Source organism: Triticum urartu, chromosome 4 (genome assembly GCF_003073215.2).
Source record: "Triticum urartu cultivar G1812 chromosome 4, Tu2.1, whole genome shotgun sequence".
Lineage (NCBI taxonomy): Eukaryota > Viridiplantae > Streptophyta > Magnoliopsida > Poales > Poaceae > Triticum > Triticum urartu.
Window position 1 is genome coordinate 605,771,093 of NC_053025.1, and position 4,920 is coordinate 605,776,012.

Here is a 4,920-nt window from a genome sequence, read left to right on the forward strand (position 1 = left end):
ACTCCCCCGGCGCTAAGCCCGGCGCGCATGTCCGGCGGCGCCGGGATGTTCGCTTGGAACAGGAGCCAGGACTCCTGTTCGCGGAGCGAACGGTGGCCGAAGCTGTTGGCCGCTGCCTCGTCTCCGGGGTAGCGTTCCGCCATGGCGACGGGCTCGGGAGAGGTAGAGAGATAGAGGGAGGGGCTGGGCGGCGGCGCTCGGGAGAGGTAGGGAGAGGGAGGAGCTGGGCGGCGGAGAGGGGCGGGGCTGGTGTGAGCACAAGCGAGTGCAGGCCACCGGCTATATAGCCGCACCGCACCCGTGTGTACGCGTCCGAGGGAGGGGAGGCGTTGGCGCGCCGTCCCGTGATGCGCCGCCCGTGAGGAATCAATGGCAAGGCTGACCGGCAGCAGCCTTGGCATTGATTCCCCGCGGGAACCGAGGCCGTTGGGGAAAGACGAGGCGTTGCGTCACTGACGCGGCGGACCTGCGGCTGTTTCGCGCCAAAACAGTTCGCCCCGGCGCCCCCGGGCGCCCCCCAGCGCGCCGGGTTCGGCCTGGGTCCGCCGGCGCTGTTTTCGGCCCAGGCCGGCGAAAATCGGGCTCCTGGGGGCGCGACTGGGCCGTTTTTTTGGCGTCGACGTGAAAAAATCGCCTGGGGAGGCCTTCCTGGGGCGCGGCTGGAGATGCCCTAAATGCGATAGAAAGGAAACCCGCACACGTGACCTCTCTCTCGTTCCATCTTCTCCAGCCCCACGCCCCATCCCCTCCATGCATCTCCGCCGCCGCCCCCCATATCCACCGCACGAGGGCTCGCCCGTCCGCGCCGGCGACGCGCCTCCACCATCCATCATCCCATCCTGGCTCTTCCAGGCGTCTGACATCGGCCGCGTCTACTCCTCCACCGCTCCCTGCCCGCCCCGCAAGAAGCCCCGCAGCTCTGCGTCCGCCGCCGCGGGCGGCAAGCCTCCCGTGATCGTCTACTACTACTGTCGCCGCAAGAAGTCGCGGCTCGAGGAGCCACGGCCGTCCTCGCTGGCGTCGCGACAGCTGGAGGAGGAGGCGCTGGGCAGGGGCTCATGGCGGAAGCGCCCGCTCACGAGCTGCTCAGCCTGGGGTCTGCCCCGCCTGCATTGGGCGCAGATAGAGACGGGGAGGAGCTGATGGGGCGACGACAGCCGAGGCGCAGAGGAGAAGGGGGGGGATAATGGGCTGGCGCTGCTCCCGCCCCGACGGAAAGCTGTGTCAAAACTGAAGAAGCGGTTCGGGGCCATAGTCCATGTGGATTTTGTTCATCAATTCGTTCCCATCGGTGGAAGATGACGGGTGTGAGGTGGCGCCCTGGCAGGAAACGCACACAACGCCACCATAGCCGAGTTGTATGGAACGCCTCAAGTCTCTTGCTCCACCAACGTCGCCTATTTGAGCTTTGTAGGTGCCAACACCCCTCCAGTCCCTCCTGAATAGCATCCTACCTCTCTCTTCCACTCTATTTTTTATTTAAGGGATGCCATGATTTAATGCCAGAACCATCATCTTTGTTTGTGCAGATTCGTTTTTATATTTGCCTAGAAGATGTTCCATGAAAATCACAGAAGCACCGGCTGCACCGCACCGGGTTTAGGCTCGTCAAGAAGGTTGTGGCTGGAAGATAGTGGTAATCAACTTTATATACTACCCCTCCTGCAAGTTTACCCATGTCTTTTCTTTTTGTTTATGCGATTAATTATTCATTCCTCTTAGTTGTTCATATATTCTGACGACGACTCATGTCGATATGTGCTTGCTTTGCAATGAAACTCTCCTCATGACTTTAGCAACAAGAACGGCCAACTAGAATACTTGTTCTCCGTGTAATTTTGACGCTGGCTTTGTCACACGTTGGAAATTTAGGGTGCCGATCCGCAGGCGTTTGTCGGTTTAGTGTGCAAGGTAAGTTACTGATGACGTCTATTCTGAGCATGTGTTTGTTTCATCACTATATGGAATGCAGCAAAACTGGGTCCTAAATTTTGATGGTGAATGCAGGTTTTCTTGGCCCAAAGATGATGATTGGTACAAGGGTTCCATCACGGCCTACACGGAACTAACCAAGAATTTTGTATGCTTTCTATATACCTGGTTCTTATTTTTCTTATTCATGAAAAATTGGTGTGGCTGAGAGGATTGTCCTCAGTTAGATTTTAAAAAAATTCTGCATTTTCCTTACTAAAAGGCATGTTATCTACCACTCTGTTTTCCATGTAATGTCTGCACTATGAAGAGTGGCATGTAAAATGTCGTGTAGTTGATATCTAAAGCTAAATGAACTGCAGGTGAAGTATGAAGACCTTACCCTAGATAATGAAATGATAAATTTCTCATTTCATCTGAGGAAATGAAGTGCCTGAACCTGAAATTTGGATCATCTAACCTGGATATAAGAAGGGATACGATGAGCTACTTGCACTTGCTGTCAGCTTTCATGACTACCAAGGTCTTGATCCAGATAATATAGCGTGGGCTAAAATAATAGGTACTCCTATGTCTTTTCCTTATGAGTGCCGATGGTTCTAGCTGTTAACTGCGATTAGATGCCAATGGTCCTTTCCATTTATTCTTTCTGCCATCACAAGTTTTATTGCATTGTTTGTAGTCATTATCCATATTACTTTGAACTTTTACAGTGTGATACTTTATTTATTCTAGTGTTTATGGTAGTTTTGCATCAACTTACAACTTTATTAGATTTCTCATGCACATCACATGTGTTAGATGGTTAACTGTCTCTTTTTACAGAAAATGCTTTCCAATGTTAAGCCCAGTATTGATTTATTATTTGAAATTTTTGTATTCATCTCCTCAATTACCCGACATTAACTTGTTATTTTATCATTTAGTCCTATTTTCCTCCACATTCCTACATTCCTAAAGTAAACAAGTGACATGGATTTCCCTTTCTGTTAAATTGTTTCATTTAGTTATGTGGTTGATTTGCCATATTTCAATGCACCCTTTTACCCGTAGGCTTCTCACTTTTCTCAGTGACTTGGAATTTGCTCTCATATAAAGAGCCTTGTGTGCCTCAACAGGTCATGCAATGTGGCCAGTTGTTATAGTGGACGAGGCTTCTCACTTTTCTCAGTGACTTGGAATTTGTTCTCATATAAAGAGCCTTGTGTGCCTCAACAGGTCATGCAATGTGGCCAGTTGTTATAGTGGACGAGTCAAATGTTCATGCTAGCCGGGCCCTGAAGTCAATTCGGTTTGATCAATCAATACTTGTTCAATTCTTTGGCACCCATGATTTTGCAAGGTTTGGTTTTGTGAAAAGATAATAGCGTATATTTTTCTTTTTCTTTCGAAGCAGTACACTAAAGTTGTGTTTATACCTCAGGATTAAGTAGAAGCAGGCGGTGCCCTTTCTGAATGGCCTTCTTTCTTCCTTGCATCTCAAATGCAAGCAAACATGCTTCTCCTGAGGCTTAGAAAAAGCCAAGAAGTATGAGTTGAGAACCTCTTATATATTTTTAAGCAATAATTGTTTTTCTCCTGAATACACATCAGACTTGAGAGATTTTCTGTTATCTTGCATGATGCCCTATTGGTATGATACTAAAAAAATATCGATTGTATAGGTTTCTCCTCACACAAAAGCTTCCAGAAAATATGTTGCAACTTCGAAAATCCATTGAAAATGATGGTTCTAATGATAATGGCCAAGATGACGCGATAGGCTCTTGTAATAATTTATCATAAGAAAATGGAGAGGATGCTGAAATGACTCAGATAGAACTGGGAAATCTTCGTGTGAGCAACCTAGGTATGTTTGAGCAAATAGCACAGTAGCTCCCCCCCTCTAAATAGAGTAACCAGCGTTTAAAGATGCAAAAAATGCTCTGGAAGCATGTCGACCCTACCCATTTCAAGGATGCCCTGTTTCTCACTTGAATCTTGGACTGCCCTTTTGAGCTACAATGCTGCCGCTTTATGCAAGTTTTCCTTGTGGGAGACACAAGCAGACTTGGCACTTCTGGATAGTGGAGTTCTATTTGTTCCAGAGGTATGGACATATGTTATATGTTCAATTATGATGCAGTTCATATTGCACTAGCGCCAATAATCCAAAGAACTGATCTGTTTTAGTTTGTTCTTCCTACCCATAACCCTTTACAAGAAATAATTGATTTCCATTTACTCCCTCCATTCCAATTTATGTTGTGTCTTCATATTTTGTCATTTAACTTTATGTGCCATAAAATTATACCATTGAAACTCCATTTTGATTGTGTTTAATGTAGGCATAGAAGGTTTCCATCAGAGAAATCATTCTGAACATTACTTAAGATGACAGTCTATGCCTTAGAGCATATATGGAGCTCTTATTTGGCACATACATCTTCTGTTCATGTTGTTGTATATCTTCTGCTGACCCCTTTTCTTGGTGCTGGATGAGCTTTGCATGTTTATGTTTATATATGCATCTGCATTTCCTCCTTTGTTCGTTCTTCTTAGTGTATAACAAACCTTATTGTGTGAGTTTCTTTCCTGGCAGGATAGTATCTGATTCAGACCATTTCCATAACAAAATGCACATACAGCCTGAAGGGTATACTGTTGGAAATATGCCCTAGAGGCAATAATAAAATGGTTATTATTGTATTTCCTTGTTCATGATAATTGTCTATTGTTCATGCTATAATTGTATTAACCGGAAACCGTAATACATGTGTGAATACATAGACCACAACATGTCCCTAGTAAGCCTCTAGTTGACTAGCTCGTTGATCAATAGATGGTCATGGTTGTTGGGTAACGCAGTAATTTCAAAAAATTTCCTACGCACACGCAAGATCATGGTGATGCATAGCAACGAGATGGGAGAGTATGATCTACTACCCTTGTAGATCGCAACGGAAGCGTTGACACAACGTAGAGGAAGTAGTCGTACGTCTTCCCGAT

The 4,920-nt window shown here is 46.6% G+C and overlaps 1 long non-coding RNA gene and 1 pseudogene across 1 annotated transcript; both read left to right on the forward strand.

The window, feature by feature from the left end:
• Positions 1 to 750: 750 nt before the first annotated feature.
• On the forward strand, positions 751 to 4,592 carry LOC125554963 (annotated as a pseudogene).
• LOC125554370 lies at positions 1,329 to 1,636 on the forward strand. The gene is made up of 2 exons (XR_007304379.1): positions 1,329 to 1,410; positions 1,530 to 1,636. It is a non-coding gene; the product is annotated as an uncharacterized LOC125554370 (long non-coding RNA).
• Positions 4,593 to 4,920: the final 328 nt, after the last annotated feature.